The sequence below is a fragment of the Neolamprologus multifasciatus genome, chromosome 9, assembly GCF_963576455.1.
Source record: "Neolamprologus multifasciatus chromosome 9, fNeoMul1.2, whole genome shotgun sequence".
Taxonomy (NCBI): domain Eukaryota; kingdom Metazoa; phylum Chordata; class Actinopteri; order Cichliformes; family Cichlidae; genus Neolamprologus; species Neolamprologus multifasciatus.
Window position 1 is genome coordinate 27,045,605 of NC_140447.1, and position 18,510 is coordinate 27,064,114.

An 18,510-nucleotide genomic window follows, 5' to 3' on the forward strand; every position below is an offset into this window, starting at 1 on the left:
GGAGACAATATGTGCTTCGCTGTTACTGAAAGCAATATGACATGGACTTTGCTAACAGAGTTTAGACGGGAGTAATGAAGTGCGTCCGAGATGCCTCTTCATATCACTTTCATACTTGTAGCACACTGGAGGACTGATTGGTTTGTGATATTAAACTAAAGACAACAGATTACTTTGGAGAAAATTCAATGATAAAAACCAGCGAACCTCACGGTTTACTACTGCTTTACCGAGGGAGAACAAACTGAATGAGTAAGATGATAACATTTCAGTACTTTGTTGTATTTAACTGGAAAGACCACAGAGGTAAATATCTCATGTGCCTTACCTAAAAAATTATTTGACCATCTTCTGGTATGATGATGATTATCTACTGAGTCAAGATTTTCTTCTATTTTCCTATCATTTCCATCTAGTTAGTGCCTCCTCGTAAGATTTGACAATTCCCTCTTGAATGAATAAAAAACAGCCATCAGAAGCAGTCAGGTGATGTCTGATTTACCTGTTTAAAGGTTTGAAGCTGCACAGAGATAAATTCTGAGCCTCAAAATCAGTCCGATATACCAAATGATGCTTGAAAGCATCGACCTTTGGCCATTAAGAAAATGCAACTTATTTTCTTCCCACCTGGCTCATTAAACCCTACAGTTTTAGAAGTAGTGTTTTATATAGAGACCATATATGTTTTGGACTATTTTTCATCTTTCGGTGTTGTTATGTGTTTTACTAATGCTTTATGGATAGAGTTGAAATCTTTAACCTGGCCTGCTTCCCTAAACTCTTCATAACACAAATGTTGTAATTAATTAGTAACAAAAATTTGGCAAATTCTGAAGGATATTACTGTGACTAGATCTTGCCATCTTAGAGCAAAGCTAATTTGCATCGACGTGATGGAAAGCTGTACTGTTTCTATGGAATGCAGCGTATTGATGTTAAAGTCTAGCGCAAACTACAGCATTGGAACTGTTTGTTCCACTGTTTGTTCATTATATTTACCTTCCAAGGAGCCAGACTTTCTTGTATTTTTGTTAAGTGGTCTTCAAACATAGTTCTCTAGGCTTTCTGGAGGTCTTTCAAATGTTTTCTCTCAATGTTGGCTGCAATTTTACTCGTTTTCAGTCCACTCCTTGTGCCTGACCATTTTTGGAGAAATTTAAAATTGTGTCTTTAGGTACTTTGTTACAAGCAGCCAGTCATAAAACGACATAATCTGTTGCCATTTTCTTTACGTCATTCCACAGAAATGTGAATGATAACACAGTTTGACTGGTTGTATCTATGTAAACTTCTATCTTTTAACAAACAAAGCTATCAGCTGAAAACTTGGCATGTCCTGGCAGTGTTGACAGTGTCCTTAGAAAAATTAGGAAAGTGGAAAGGAGGATAAAAACAGGCATGGCAGGCCTAAAAGACTGTCACTCTAGATGAACAATAACTGAAAATCATGTCCTTAAGAAATAGTTAAAATATTAAGTAAGGCATACAGGTAGAAAAAGCTGAGTTATGCCAATATAATAAATGAACTGGACGAGAATAAGTGACGCCAGGTCTTATAGAGCAATCAATACAAATTTTAAAGTTTTGGTTCAAATCCTCGGTATGTACAGAGGTCAAGAGACAACACCAAGTGTCTACAGCCAACTGTAGAACATGGTGGATGCGTTGTGATGTATTTATGTCAGTGGTGTTTCAGATCTTGTCAAAATGTGTACAATTGCACACAGAGAAATGCATTGTGTAGCATCAGATTTTGCATTACCATCTTGAAAGCATCTGGTTGGCAATGGCTTCTTTTGTTCAGCGTGACAATGATCACACTGCAAATGCAGTAAAAGCATACCTGGATGGAAAAACACACAATCAGTCAGGGACTGGCCTTCGCCACGAACATGTATTTTGTTGGACATCGATGTGGATGACTTGTTTTATGAAGGACACTAAGCTGCCCATTCGATTATGTTCACTGTTTTCTGGACTGATGCCCTGGACAAGTTGTATATATTTGTATATGTGTATGTTATATAATAACTTATTAGGAGGATAATAATACTAGTTATCTTTTTATATTTTCTTCATTTTTTTAGTGTTGATTTTATTTTTTGGATGAAAGGTTTAAATAATGCAAACTATAGTAGATCCATCTACGTGGATTATCAGCATGCTGTTACGTTTGCGTTCCATTTTTACAACTGTGTCTGCTGTAGATTGAACATTGTGTTATTGTTCTGACTGGAGAACCTAAAACCTTATTTTGTGGTCTGGGCTGGCTTGATTTTGCAGTTTACAGTGGTTACAACATATTAACCTTTTTATAGAAATGGGATTGGAAACCCTGCCTTCAGCAAATACTTGCAATGTCACCAGAGCCCTGAAAGTCAATGAAATAACACAATGTCCTTAGTGCCAAAGATAACACAGAATATGTTATCAGAAGCATTATTTGGTCACAAATTGTTTCATCTTTATTATGAAGGGACGTATTTTGACTCTGCAGGCTTTCCTTATTTTACTTGTCACACAGTGTGTAAGATACTGAAGAACAGCGTCTGGGTTATCCTGGTCCCAAAATGAATAAACCCTGTCCTTATCTAAAAATGTAGAAACATTCTAGAAACCTTTGTTCATCTCTGCTGTTTTTTATTAGCCCAACTTTTACAGTACGTAACACATTTTGTGGGTCATCGTTGTCAATTCCTGATTAAAATATGTCTTCCTTTTTTGCATAATGCTGTTAACACATTTCCCCCTTTTTTGCTGGTTTACTGTCAAAACAAGTCATCTGGGTTACCCCTTTATCAGCTACCCACTCAGCACTGCTACAGATAAATCCCTCTTACTCTTTTACCATGCTGCTTATCACTTACTGTGCCATGATGTGGTCACAGCAAATACAGCAAAAAGAAGATGAATCTGCTTGTCTGCAGAAGTCACTTCTGCAGATATGCCTGAATTTTAAAATTCACCTCAAACGTAAGCTTATTTAAGCCTAGCAGCAATTAAAGTTTCCAAAGTGGATAGTTGCCATTTTTCTTTTTAACAGATTTTTTGGGTTGACATCTTATGGCTAGGAAAGAGGGGAAATGACAAGATTTATTTTGTCTAATAATATTATACTGAGAATTTGCAGGAGGCTCCTTGTGAGAGGAACACGGATAGGCGATACTAAATCCTCTTTGTGGTTTGTTTGTAGACATCCAATTATATTCAATTGTTATAAATACTTCAGGTGCCAGTGAAGATTATGTTTCTATTAATCTAAATCTTCACATTTGCGTTTGACATCAGCACATTAGCGCTGTCAGTGGGAGCATGTTAGCAGACTGATGGGTCAAGCTGTATTGATGAGCAGTTCTCCAGGGTTTCTGGAGGTCTTTCAAAGTTTTTCTGTAGACATTTGGCTGCTTTGAAACTAATTTTGAGTCCAGTGTTTGTAATTGACAAGGCACAGGAATCTGGAGGAGGTGCAACTTGCTAAGGCACGTTTAGTGGTATTACTGAAATATGTATGTGTTTGAGTCTAATGTGTACTTTTAAGAGCCCGTTCTCACTCCCGAGGCGTAACATGCCGACGTTTTGTCACGTCCCGCGGCGTTCCTGAGGAACGCGAAAGGAGACCTTCGGCGTTCTTATGGTACGCGGCGGGTTATGGGTGAAATCCAGTGCAATGACGCTCCCGCGGTAATAGACGTTCCAGCCCTGTATTCCAGCCCTAAACCTAACCTTATCCCTAGCCCTAACCAATAACCTTTTTCCTGACCTTAACCAGGACTTTAATGATGTTAAATAGCGTGTTTCTAAGCGATTTGAAGAAAAAGAGCGAACATGTGTAGACTGAGTCCATACGGTTCTCATATTTCCTCATTTTTCCGAGGTCGTCATGTAGGAACGTGGTGGGTAGCCGAAAACGTAATATGTTGACGATTTGTCACCTAGCGTAATATGTGACGCTTTGGGAGTGAGAACGTGTTGATTTTTAACCATGTGTGGACTAGAGAAAATCCCAAATAAATTTACGTTTGTGTAACCAATTTTTGTTTTTAAAGCCATTAAAAAATGGTGTACACTAACTACATGCTGGAAAATGAACTGTTCAAAAAGTAATTAAAAGCTCAAAATTATCATAAACCATGATGCATGTATATACATTTCTGACCACAACTGTATGCACTGTGTGTACTACCTCTTATCATAGTGAATAAGTTAGATATGATTACGTACTGTAGCCTTTTTTTCTCTATTATTGTCCTGCTAATCAATATGCTCTGATTACATCAAATACTGGTACCTGTTTTAAGAAAAACAAAAACAAAGAACACTCCAGTAAATGCCGAACTACTTCTTTTACTAAACTAAAAGAAAAAAATAAAAACAAATAAAATGTTATTTTAGTCTGAATGCTGTTTTTTAAGATACAAGTAGTGCTGCCCACACTGAAGGTTGAGTTTACCTACTCGACGAAACAGGAAAATGACCAAGGTTTACTGCTCCTTTTGAATTTACAAAGTTGAATTCAACAAGATGTAAGCAGATATTTTTGCCTTGGCTGATTTTCAGTCCTCTACAATCACATTATACTGTTTATACTATATTATTATTACATATTTTATTAAATATTATTATTACTAGATGGTATAAAACTGGTATGAAATTTGACTTCAATGAATGAATCCAAGTATCATGATCTTCTCTAAATTCGCCACAATTTCATGCAACATTTGAATAACCCAAAGTTAATGTAGCTTATGATATGTCAAATAACAATACTTAATTTGACAAAACAAATCATATATAGATCCAATATATGATTAAACGCGATGAAATTCCATGTAATCTTTAAATTTGCAGTTTATTTTTAAGTGTCAAGTATTTTCCTCTCTTTCTTGCATCTTTCACTATCTCGGAGTGAAGTGAACTTTCATTCTTTACTCTCCCTTGGCAATACATCAGCTGGACCTTTAGCTAGCAGACACACTAGTGTGATTAGCTAGTGTGACAAACTGCACACTTGTTTGTGTGTTTGCTAATGTTTGTTAAGGTGGTAGAAACATTACATCGTTGCCTGCCACTTAAAAACATTACTACCTTTATGCTCGCTAGCTAGATGCTAAAGTAGCACGGCCACAACTTATGGATACCTGCACTTGTTTCGTCCCATTTTAACCCACAAGTATTAAAAGCTATAAATGATACAATTGAACCTAAAGTAAGGAGCCTATTTTTTAAATATAAGGAGTAGAAAGTACAGATAATTACATAAAAATGTATAAAGTAAAAGTAAAAAATTTTACTCAAGTAAAATACAGATGATACGTAATAATTCTACTTTTGTACAGTAACATAGTATTTGTACTTAGTTACTTCCCACCACTGGGGATAAGTTACGGCTTAGGCTAAGCTGTAGGGTAAAGACAGGCATTAACATGCATTAGACTCTTTAATAGTTATAAACTCTTAATGATAAATTCTTCACTAACCTGGAATAAATGTATTTATCATCTCTCTTAATAATTAGCTGTGAAAAAAAGCTGAAGGTTCAACCCAAGGAAAACATGCTAGGTTTCTAAGCTTAAAAATATTTAACCACGTTGTGGGTATAAACCTCCTCCATGAAGTCAATTAATAATTTTTAGCTGCCAAGCACTGAAAATAAAATATTGTATGCCTCTCCAATCGCCTGTCTTCAATTTTCAAAATACGGCTGCGAGATTGATGTAGATGTTAAAACGGCTGCATGCATGTGCTTTAAAACGTCCACAAAGGTACTCTGAATAGAGAAATACAGACTTACTTATCATCTGCCTTCTACCATGTGCTGTATCTGTCTCTTTTGTAATGTGAATTGCAATAGTCTTTTCTGCTCCTAGCATTTGGGAAGTGCATCTACCATGCTTGAGAGACTTTATTTTTCATTTGTATGAGCTATCTAACCTTGTGACAATCACATCGCTACCCATGTGTATAATAGTTGTTTGGACATCATTTCAGAAAATGGAAGTTAACACACCCAAACATGTTACTCTATTGCAGATACAAGGTCATTCTTGTCAAAGATGCACGCATACATCTACCGCATGCGAAGCTTAAAAGGACAATGAAATAAATGCAGAGTGTAAGTATGCAATATGAGTAACACATAAAATTTAAAAAGAAAATAATGAAGACTTTATAAAGATATATATAACTTGAATTTAACAAACAGTGAAGTGCACATTTAGAAGCTTCATTGTGTTGCGGACAGTATTGCGTGTCTATGTGTCTTTAACAGAGCACTACAATATGTTTGGATGATTTGAGGACATGAGGCGTAAATGCGTGTTATAAATTTAGCCAGTGTCTTGGCCTTCCTTCTCTGTCTTGTCCCCCTGACGACCAAGGCCAGGTCCCTGCTGATGGAGAGAGAGGGGTCAACTCTGGCAGCAGGAACAAAGTGGACTTGACAAGTGTGAAAGATTTAGTGCTGGGCATTTAGAGTGATCATCTTTTCCCCTTTGTCAGCAGGTAGAGAAATTTTTCCGCCCTTACTGTGTCCTTGATTCAAGTTTGATGGCAAAGGGGGAAATCCTGTCTTGGTGCCTGCCTCCCCTCTGCTGCGATGCGGAGGCCAGTTAGGTATATTGCTCTGCCGAAGACTATTATTGCTCAGAGTGTGATTATTATTATTATTACTGCAAAACCTCACTTCCTGCCTGAAAGATCTGCATTTTGCTTATCTTTATATATAAAAGGAATGGATCCATAGGGATTGTAAGACTTTAATCTGCACACGCCTATCAATCTAAAAGCTGTCCCCTTGAAAGAAATTACTATTCATTTGTTTTCTTATTATATTTCAACACGTTTCCTCTTATTTCATTTCCTCTTGCTCTCCACAGCTCCCCTTTGTGTTATATGACTTAATTTTCCTGAAGAGCAGCAAATGTTACAGTTCAGTGGTATTTTGAGGCCTCTTAAATCCCAGGGACTGCGCCTCATAGATTTCAGTAAACTATGAAATTAAATATGGGACCTCCTCTGTGAATTGGATTTAAATATCCCTATTACTCCAGCAAATGAATAAAAAAAAAGGTAAGATTAACTTTTAAATGATGGAGAGAATCCTCCTGTGCTATGGCTTCATAATTAGGTCATTAGTGCAAGCATGATGCTTCATAATCCTTCCCAGCAGCAAGTGCGATACCACGGATCCGTATCACCCCGTTATCAGCTCTCCGGAGATATAACTATTGCTTTTCTTCGGGATCTCACCTGGACAGTGAAAACAAACAATAATAAGCCATAAATCCACCTCCATTACGTGCTCCATGCCTTGATGTGATGGATTTAGTTGAGGCAAGTTCAGCTGAATCCTGAGCAGTCTTAATTATGGCTGGCACACGAGTAATCTACAAAGAGCACATTTTATATTGCACGAATTAAAAATAACCATACCAAATGGAAAAAAAGACATGGCCGTTTAGAATTTTTCACGACAAAGATAGTAAACGAAGATCCTCTGATGATCTGACGAGGCAAATTTGAACTTTTCGGGCAGAGCCGTGGATGCATGTAAGCAAGAAACATCATCGCACATTTGTCTGTGTTGAAACTGAATTAACCGTCCAGTTTTGTGCGCCCCACCACCTTACTTTAGTGTTCCCGGTCAAAATTGACTGGTCTGTTTTAACTGCTCTTAACCCTTTAAGACCTACCATAGAACCAAGTCCGCCAGAGCTTATATTATATTTTTACATGCTGTAGTGCCATTTTTGGGAGCATTTCAAGTTGCTATACATCAATACAACCATTATAGCCCAGATTTTAATAATTTGTATGCATTAAGTGCATAGTAATTACATAAATTGCAAGAAAGTGCAATAAACTACAAAAACATTGAAAATCGTTTTTGTTTTTTTAACATATATTTCTAGTTAGAGAAATTTAAGAGGCTTATCCCTTAAAACTGTAAATACAAAAAAGTTGCACAAAATAGTTTCCCACCACAGGAAATTTATTTTGAGTGTCTTAATAGTTTTATTTTTGAAATACACCAATTTTTATACACTGCAGGAAAAAACGAAAATAAATATTATAGTGCAAATTTGCAAAAAAGCAGCATATGCATCAAAATAAACTATTTCCAGCAGTGCAATATGAGTCCTAAAGTCAAAGATAACTTTTAAAAACACCAGTATAGGATCATGAGGCCCTGATGGTAAAAAACTACATTTCCACGAAATGACCTGCCCTCCGGTTTCGGGCAGGTCATGGCGGACATGCGAAAGTTCGCGCTGACATCTATTCCAACATAGAAAGTGTTACAAACAACTGATCAGATCGGCAAAGCGTGTTTCTGGAATATTATGTTTGTGTTGCTGCAAGCGCTTTTTATGCAGTTTTTGCAAAGCTGTATGTGGAAGGAAACTGTGACCTAGGACAAGCTGATGGCATAAGATGTAAGTACAACTCCTCCGGTTTCATATGCTAAAAATTATTTTGCGCTAGCTTACGTGGTTGCAGATCTACCGGGATTTAAAAATAGTTACGCAAAACGGAGCGTGCCCACTCCGACCTGTTTTAAAGGGTTAATTAGTATAAATAACATTTTTCACCACCAAATTTAGTTCAGTGGGTAGTTCAATGGGTCATTCAGTGGGTCTTTCATTTGGTCATCCAGTTGGGGCCGGGGCGGTGGGTTCCCATTCATTTCCTATGGCAGTCATTTTGACCGGGAACACCAGAGATGTAACAAAGTTGATTAAAACACTCAAAATTCAATGAAAGAGGTGCTCATTACTTTTATATGTTCAAGTGCATAGTGTGGAGGATGTCAAAAGGCCTTGAGGCAATCAGATGTAAAACACAATATATATGAGTGTTTTACGTTGTAAATCGATCAGATTTGACCCGAACACAACAGGACAGTGTTAGTTATATGGTTAAAGGCATCTTTTCTGGCTGGAGTCTTCCGAATAAGGAAAGCGGAGTTAAGCAGGCAGTGACAATTGAAACCCACTCTAGAAAACCATCGAGCATCAGTAGTATGTGGGCTAACAGACAAAGTGGATTCTAGGCTAAACATTCTAAGAATAAAAAGTGGAAACCGGAAAAAAAAAAACTGGAAACCAAAAGGGAGAGTAAAAATGGGAGGCATGGGAGTTTATTTTACTCAAAAAAGTCAGTTATAGTGATCAAGAAAAGAGGCTACAAACAGTAAGGCTGTCTTATATAAGAAATGAATCACAGCATTGTGCATGCCACATGAGTTGACCCATGACTGACACTCCTGGCCTGCCTTTCCATCCAGCTTGTCAATCAATCCAGACCAGGCCTGCCAATCCAGCCCGACAACATGGCAACACACACCTCTAAAATATTTGTTTGCCTCCAAAACATATTTTCAAAATGCCAATAAGCACAATAACGGGGAGGAGCAGAAGGTTGTTGGGAGATGTTGTGGAGCCAGCACCTACGTAATGTCCTTTTGTGCAGTCAAACAGTTCAACCTCCCCTCCCTTTTCCTCTCATGTGAAGGTTAAAACACATCACTTGGCATCTCCATCCTACACAAACTTCATCGGCATGAAGGACAGCTTTTAATGCGCTCTTTTTCAGTTTGTTCCTTGCCAGCTTTCAGCAGAACACACAAAGCACACATCATGTTGCCCAAAGTCAAAGCCAGCAATGGGGCGGTATTACCCGACTCTGACCTTTGAATTGGCCTAACAAACAACAGCATTCATCCAACCCTTTTGTAAGAGGGTTTAAGAATAAGGGGTCTCCAAGCCCATAAGAATAGATACAAATGTGTTTGAACAGTTATAATGTTAGAAAGAGTATCAGACCATTTGAGGAAATGAACTAAAGACAGTGGTTATTCATATTACTTTCTGAACATAGTAACTTTGTTTAGTATTAACTAGCATAGTGGATAGGTTGCACACCAGACGTACCATGTTGCATGCATGCACTCTTTGAGTTGTGTATATAAAAATGCAATGTCTGATATTAACTGATGCTAATCAGATTTTGCACTTTTTGAACAATAAATTCTCTTTTTGCATTTCATACCAGGAAGATGTTTCAGTTGGTTTTTGTTTTGTTTTGTTTTTTTGCATTGGGTCAAATCTTCCTTTAAAACTTGATAAGTAACAACTTAACAGACAAGAGTTCTCTTCAGATTTTTACAGTAGTTTCATGATGGTCAAATGGGTGTGGACTGTGGACTGTTCAGCTAACTAATTTTCTGCTTTAGCAAGAAGTCCAAAACATAGTTTGGCATTGTTTTGCTGAAATGAGCAAAACCTTCTTTGAAAAAGGAATAGTCTGAATTGTCACATAGTGTATTCTCCTCCATATCCATATAACCCCCATATCCCATGTTGTTCAGCCTTTACCAACTGAAGTCATATCAGTCATATGAGGCTAAAAAAACAGGAAAAAAGTGGTTGCCCAGTGATTCCACTGATGGGGTTTTTATTCACCAATAACCCGATGTGCACAGATCACATCGCATGCACATGTGAGACAAATTTCACATCGCAAACTTGGCTCAGATCAAGAAATTTAAGCTGCATTCAAGTACGTGAGTAAAACTGGGACATTTGGGCTACCTCTGCATTCCTGCAGTTTGGTTTTTCTTTTTTTGTAGTTGTGGGTTTTTTTTCCCACATCTGTTTTTTAATAAACAAAATGTACATTTCTTTTTCTAAACAAGCAGAAAAGCTCATCACCCCTTTACTAGAAAACACAGATTTAACTATTATAAGCTTTACACCGTAGATTATGAAGGTTGATATATGGTTAATACATGGTTCGAATAAACTGCTGCTAAGTGCCACTACTGCTACTGTTACTAACATCAGTGTAAAACTGCTATTATCAGAGAGTGGTTGGATTAAAACCAAAGTGTTATTCCACATTATCTAAATGATCCACAGTTATGTACAACCATGGTGTTCCCTCATCTGCAGCTGATCTCTCACTAACTTTTCCCAGCAGGTGACTGTTTAGTGTGTATAATTGACAAAACTATGAGAAAACCAAAAACAAACAAAAACAAAAATGGCAAAATCCCGAGGAAGTCCAGATGTCCCCGTTTCACACTGGGATATGAACACAGCTCACATTTTTAGATCTGTGTGAAGCTGGCAGCGTGAAATTTGTCTCAAAACCCCACGTGTGCATGCGATGCGATCTGTGTCTGTCAGTCGATTGTTGCGCACATCTTTAAACAAGTGAGAGAGGGATGCTGCATGTAATTTTAGACATTTGCATGCACGGAAAGATTTTTGAAAGAGAAATGATCTGACTCGTGAAGCTGAACTCGATAAATTGTGAGTAAATAATGACTGTTTATTCAGGTTTGGATGTACACATTTGTAAAGTAGATTTATATGTGGTCAAATTGCTTGGTGTGTGGATTGGAGCACACATTTGTGAATCCTTAAAAGTTACACACAAATCACTGCACACATTTGTAAATCTTAGTTTAGGCTTGTGGATCATTTGCCACATACGTCCAACTGAATGAGTATTTTTCTTATTAATGTGCTATAGGGATGCACCGATACCACTTTTTTGGAAACGAGTACAAGTACTTGCATTTCAGTACTCGCCGATACCGAGTACTTAATAAAAACATGATTTAAATTTACAGGTAACAGCTTTAGTCCTATAATTTAACAAAAAAAAAAACCAAGGGACTAGTTTGGAATTAAGAACATTTATTTAAAATGAAAAGCATGGTGTATGCAACATATTACAGAATAAATAATTATAAAAAAAAGCAAAATTTAATTTTAAATTTGTTCGTCTGTTTCTCTGTTTAGAAGTCTCACTAGCACAGTCACAGCTGGGATGACATCAGAGGCTAGTGTGTCGTAGTTGCTCACTTTTTTAGTTAGTTCCTCAAAGGGGGCGAGGATGGCAACAGTCGTCTCCATAAGAGCCCATTGGTGAGCGGTGAGATAGTCAGGGAGTTCGTGCTCGGACACGCCCAGCACTCGCTTTTGCTCAATGAGGGACTGGAGCATGTAATACGTGCTGTTCCAGCATGTCTGTACGTCCTGCTGCAGTCTCTTTATTGGCTGGTTGAGCTGTCCCTGAATGTCCTCGAGGCGGGAGTAGGTTAAGGCGGAATGTTTAAAATGCCCAACTATTTTCCGTCCCACTGCTATAGCATCAGCTATGCTCCTCTGTGCCAATAAGCGTGGGTAAACTCTTTGTACTCATTGTCGTGTTGGGATTTTGGTGCTTGATTAAATTACTTGTGTTAAATGCGCTACCTTTAGAGCCTCCTCTGGACAATTTCGCTGAGCACAATTTGCAGTCCACCTTTGTTTTCGCGTCTTCGTTCACTTTGAAATAGTTCCACACGGCTGACTTGTCTCGCCTGCCCTTCTCTCAGCTCTGAGCTGCAGCCGGGGCCTGGGGGCGGGCACTCGGGGCCTGGGGGCGGGCACTCGGCGCCTGTGATTAACCGCTTACATGCCGCTCAAACATAGACAGGTCTCAGACCGTGGTATCGGTCCTCGGTATCGGGGGACTTTTAACGAGTACGAGTACTTTAGAAAATGTGGTATCGAGGCCGATACCCGATACTGGTATCGGTATCGGTGCATCCCTAATATGCTATAATACTTTTGTTTTTCTAAATACTTCCCAGTAATACCTTTCCTGTTCTTCCAAGTTTCTAGCAATCTTTGGACTTGTCCTATTCTTTTCCTTTCAAATATTCCAAAGGGTGCAGTCCTCTGGAGACATATAAGTAACTGCATAAATACATAATTATCTGACGATGAGTAAATGAGTGTAAAGGGAAAGGTCAAGATTATCATAGCTTCAAAAGAATATTGGCATCTCTTCTGTGGAGTGGTTTTACTTTATACAGAACTTCAGAGAGAAAATATCTTTATACCAACATTTTTAAGACATGGTGAAAAGTCATATTTGCTTAGAAAGATAAAGATAAGAGAGTTTCTGTAATGACCCCTTTCGAGCTGCTGGGCTGAACCGAGAGAATATTTGGCACCAGCCTAATTTCTGTTCGTGTAGCTGTTCAGAAAACATCTCTTTCTCAAGGAAAGTATTTTAAAGTAGATGAAATCAGTGCACCACTCTAAAACTAAATATGTTAAACTGTTATGCATGTGGGCTTATTGTTAGCACTCAGAAAACATTAGTCGAGATTTTTTCTTCCAAGATTTGATTTGACAAGTTTAAGTTTAAGATGTCTGCATCATGCGAATAGAGCCATGAAATACTGTATCTCCACAGAAAACTACTACTTCAAACTGAATTTGAGATGTGGGTTTAAAACAGGGGGAAAAAATACTCATTATAAATATAGGGAAACTCTATAAACCATCCTCAAAAGGAATTTTTATGAGACTGGAATTTCTAATAAAAATCAGTTTGAGATTCAAAACTAAGGGTGCTCTTTGTGAGTTGGTGGGAGCTATTCAGCAGTCCACTTTGAATTCCTATAGTGGAGCATTGTCTTTGAAAACATGCTTCATGTTTCAAACAGACAGCCCATGAAATGAAAGAGTAAGCATCGGATAAAAGAGTCTCAGTGCTGATAATGGCTAGAAAGCTAAGATGGCAGGAAGCAGCCAGCTATGTCTCATTTGGGCCTTATTCAAACCAAACAGACAATGGCCCATTAAATTGTGACATGTTTACAGCTTTGTGTCATTTCTGAATGGTGTACATTATGTAGGGGAAATGACAAGTTACAACTGCAGCTGCAATACACCAAGAACGCGCAGATTCAGCAGGAAACAAAAACTGTGACAAGTGGATAAGGGCTTTGGCAAATGGCTCCATACGTCTTGTCACTTACATATATGCTTTCCCATGTGATCCATCATGGCAATGATTGGAGCCGGTGTAAGGGGCAGGTCGAACCTGAAGCTGGCCCCTTTAAGGGAGAGCAGAGAGAAAGACACTTGGCATGGTTGGCCTGTTTAAAGGTGATGTAAACAGGCCCTGATGGATGAAGGACTCCCGTCCATCCATCATCCTTCCATCCTGAAGGGCCTTAATCTTCTGCAAACACAATCCTGCCACTGTGCCCCTCATCTCGTCTACCTTGTCTCTCAAGTCCTTAATAATATCCCTTCGTTCGGGGACCTTGTTCCTGCAGTAACAAGCACGCTCTCACCGGGCAGAAAGAAATGACACCGTCTAGAGGTTAAAAGCTCTGAGAAGCATTGGGGAAAGGACTGTTGAGCTGAGAGTTTTCTTAATTTACCTGGCTCATTATTTATTACTGCGCTGACATGAATAATGCAAGGCCAAACAGTTGTTGACATATCATTAATTGACAGAACCCCAGATGCTATAATCTGCTATTGAGGAGATCTCTGAATTTGCTTTCACTTTCTTTTTTTTGTCACTTTGAATTGCTGTTATTCAAAGTGTGAATTTAAAAAAAATATATTGAAATGAAGAAGAAATAAAGCTTATTAAAAATACAGGTGTTGAGATTTAATTTAGAGTTAGTTTGAAGGTTTTTAACATGATAGTTCACATATGTTGCATGCTGAAACGAGCTGACAGGGAGGTTAAAATGACATGTGCACAGAACGGTTGCATGAACCACTTTATTTCTGCACACTTCTGTTACGGTACTACACATGACTTTGAATTCATATGAGGCATTAGTTAAGTTTTTGGCTTTCTGTCAGCTGTTGTCTCTCAGTGCCCTTCCTGTTAACGCTGGAGCAGCCAAACTGCTGTCTCAGCTAAATAATGTAGGACTTCAGGGCCTGATGGGAAGCTTTATAAATGGTTGCCAGGCTGGCCACCAGACATCATTAGATTTTGGTTGCCAAAGTTGATAGAATGGTTGACTTATCTTGATAAATTTCAAGATGAGTGATAGTGGTCCAATGTGCGTATAGCCCATATTTCAGCACAGGCAAGTGATAAAAGATGATAAAGAACATTTGTCAACAACATATTTTTTTTCCTTCTGACTATTATAGACACAGAAACACACAAATATAGATTATTTCAAAACGATGAAGTGAAGCATTGCCCGTAACAAGCAATATTTCGAGTTTTTCGGAACTTGGTGTTTGGAAATGGATTTTCCAATGAAAATAAAAAATATAAAATGTACCATGGATCCAAATGTATAACATTAACAAAACCTACTGTTGTTGGTTAGTTAGGTTGGCACTAGATGGCCAGTTACAGACATGGACAATTCTAGAGCTGCATAGGCAATCGTGGCTCAAGAGTTGGGCGTTCGTCTTGTAATCGGAAGGTTGCCGGTTCGAGCCCCAGCTCCGACAGTCTCGGTCGTTGTGTCCTTGGGCAAGACACTTCACCCGTTGCCTACTGGTGCTGGCCAGAGGGCCCGGTGGCGCCAGTGTCCGGCAGCCTCGCCTCTGTCAGTGCGCCCCAGGGTGGCTGTGGCTACGCTGTAGCTGCCATCACCAGTGTGTGAATGTGTGGATGATTGTGTGTAGCGCTTTGGGGTCCTTAGGACCAAGTAAAGCGCCATACAAATACAGACCATTTACCATATTGCATACAGGAAGAGCAAACTCCACTTCTAGAAAAAGAACACAACACACTTGTTTTTCTTCCAGATTAAAACAAGTGTTGCATATAGACCTGTGTTAAAATCTCATCCTCACTGCTGCGACTTAAGTCACAGTCAACCTGCCTTCCTCCTAGTGTGGATTTTGCATTACCTGAGCTTTACAGTTGGTTACTCTTACTGCAAAATTGAATTCATGTATTGATGGTTTGATGCAGGCATCCATCTTTTTGTTCTCTTTTAGAGTAAATAAACCATAAAGTTACTACTGCACATTCATTAAAAAAATGGCGCTTGTACTCATGGGATGTCAGTCACGCATCGGTGAACAGTCTCCACTCCGTATAATTTTTTGTCTTTTCCATGTACCACAGGCCCTAACCATCAATTGAGTGGAAAGTTTAGTGCAAAAGCAACCTATAATTGTGAGAAGCACAGGAATGAAATGGATGCCTTAAATGCTTCTGAGTACCTTTGTATCTTTGGTGGGTCAATAACAGAGTAATCATATTCTTCACACTCTACATGTCACAGATTATACAAGTGTTTCTTAAAAGCAAGCAAGAAGAACAGAGGCAAAAATGATACAGGTTGTGTTAAACATCAGTTTGCACCGCTGCTTTCTCATCCCACACTGTCAATTACTGCTGTTCTGTGAGAAACTACTGGCATCAGAGAGCTATGCACAAGCTGTCCTTTGACGCTGGGGCCATCACGAGCAGGCCATAGCTATACAGTAGGGTGAAATAATTATTTGAGCCCCTGCTGAATTTGCAGAGCTCAAATTTGGGTCTGCTCACTTACAAAGAAATGAACAGTCTTTAGTTTTTATGGTAGTTTTATTTATAATTGGGAGAAATTATCAAAGCATCAGCTTCCACTTCAGCCTCTCCACCACCATAGACAAGGCCAGAGCTGCTAAAGAATGTCAGGGACAAGATTTTAGACCTGCGCAAGGCTGGAACGGGCTAAAAGACCATCAGGAATATGCTTGGTGAAACTGTTGATGACCATATGTCACCCTCAGTTTGGAGCTCCATGCAAGATCAGCCCAAAACTGCATGTTTGTCGAAGGCATCAGGGACCACAGTCACCAAGAACACCACTATGCTGTAATGGACTGAATTGTTGCAAAGCCCACAAAGTTCCACTGCTCAATAAGTCACATTTACAGGCTTGTCTTATGTGAGCTAATAGATATCTACATGATTTGCAAATGGCTTGGAGGAAAGTGATGCGGTCAAATGAAACAAAAATTTAGCTGTTTGGCATCGACTCTAACTGCTGCATTTTTATTTATTTTTTACATTAGGGTACATGACAACCTCACTGCAGGGGCCGGTGGACAGTGCCATGTACCTTAACATCTTGGACGAGAACCTCCTTCCCTCAGCCAACACTGAAGACAATTCAGTTCAATTTTATTTAGGTAGTGCAGAATCACGACAATAGTTGCCTCAAGGCACTTTCTATTGTAAGACAAAGACAACAATAATACAAACAAAACAGAGAAAGCCCCAACAATCATATGACCCCCTATAAGTGTTTTGGTGACAGTGGGAAGGAAGAACTGCCTTTTAACAGGAAGAAATGTCCAGCAGAATCAGGTTCAGGGAGGGGCAGCTATCTGCCATGACCGGTTAGGAGATGTCCAGCATGATGCCACAAAACATACTGCCCAGGCAATAAAGGAGTGAATAAAAAAAGAAGCACGTTAACATCATGGAGTGGCCGTGCCAGTCTCTAGAGATCAGTCCGATAGAGCAGCGGTCCCCAACACCCGGACCTCGGACCGGTCCGTGAGTCGTTTGGTACCGGGCCGCGAGAGTTGAGGCTCAGGTGTGAAATGTGTAGTTTTAAGGGTTTTTATCGGTTTTCAGCATTATTTTGTTATCGTTTTTATCGTTTACTTGGTTTTCCTTGGTCTTTTCACGTGTGTTATGAATAAATTTTCTTTTTTCCAGTAGCGGTACTAGTTTTATTTTGTTGTATTTATCCGCGACACATTAAAAGCCGGTCCATGAAAATATTGTCGGGCATAAACCGGTCCGTGGTGCAAAAAAGGTTGGAGACCGCTGCTATAGAGAATCTGTTGAGGGAGCTGATTGAATATGTGCAAACCTGGTGACCAAAACAAGAAAGGTACTGCTCACTGCTGTGATTTCCAAAAAGTTCTTTTTTCCACCAAGTACTAAGTCAAGTTTCAATTGAAGATCAAATACTCAATTTATTGAGTTATATGTAAATCAAAGTATATCTTTTATGTAATGTATTTTTCTTGTTCGCTGTGGTCACCTATGGAGTCTGTATTTGGCTAAATGAATAAACCAGTTTATAAAAATAACAATTGAGTTGAACTATTAGGTCTGTAGTTTTTCTGGTTCCAGACCTCTCATTTGACTCCGCTTCAGTCTTGGTCATTGACTCATCCACATTTTTGTGTATGAGTGAAATAATTCACCAATCAGAGCGTAGCAGCCAGCTACTTTGCTACATTGACTGAAAGCTGGTAATGTTAAAGTCTAACCTTGCAGTCTTATTGCATTTGACATGGTTACTTTAAAGATGGTGACTAGGCCTGCAACCAGTTGCAACAGTAAAACAAAGTTCATCTGCTATCAGTCGGTTAGACTGTGATTAATGGCAATTATTGGCAACCTGTTTGCAAAGTCTGATAAAACAGCAAAAGTTGCAAATCTATTGCAATTTAAAGAAAGAGAAAGGTACGATTTCTGTGTATTTTTAATTCAGAACACATCAATAAACTAAAATTCACAAGTTGCTCAACAAATAGTTCCTGTGAAATGTAAATTTAACTATAAAATGACACAGGCACTCAGCAAACATGCTGTATAACCACAATATAATCCACTTTGTCTTTCTCAGACTGTACACCTTACAGTGGTTTTTAAATAAAACAGTTGCAATGTGGCTGAAAACTGACTTTCACTTTTAATTCAAGGAATTACTCTAGC

General features: G+C 38.7%; 1 long non-coding RNA gene across 1 annotated transcript in view; it reads right to left on the bottom strand.

Moving 5' to 3' along the window:
* Positions 1-18,299, bottom strand: part of LOC146511691 (uncharacterized) — a 206,650-nt gene extending 188,351 nt beyond the window's left edge. The window contains exon 1 of the long non-coding RNA XR_014876106.1: positions 17,322-18,299. This is a non-coding gene — a long non-coding RNA (uncharacterized LOC146511691). The remainder of the gene's footprint in view (positions 1-17,321) is intronic.
* Between the last annotated feature and the right edge of the window lie 211 nt (positions 18,300-18,510).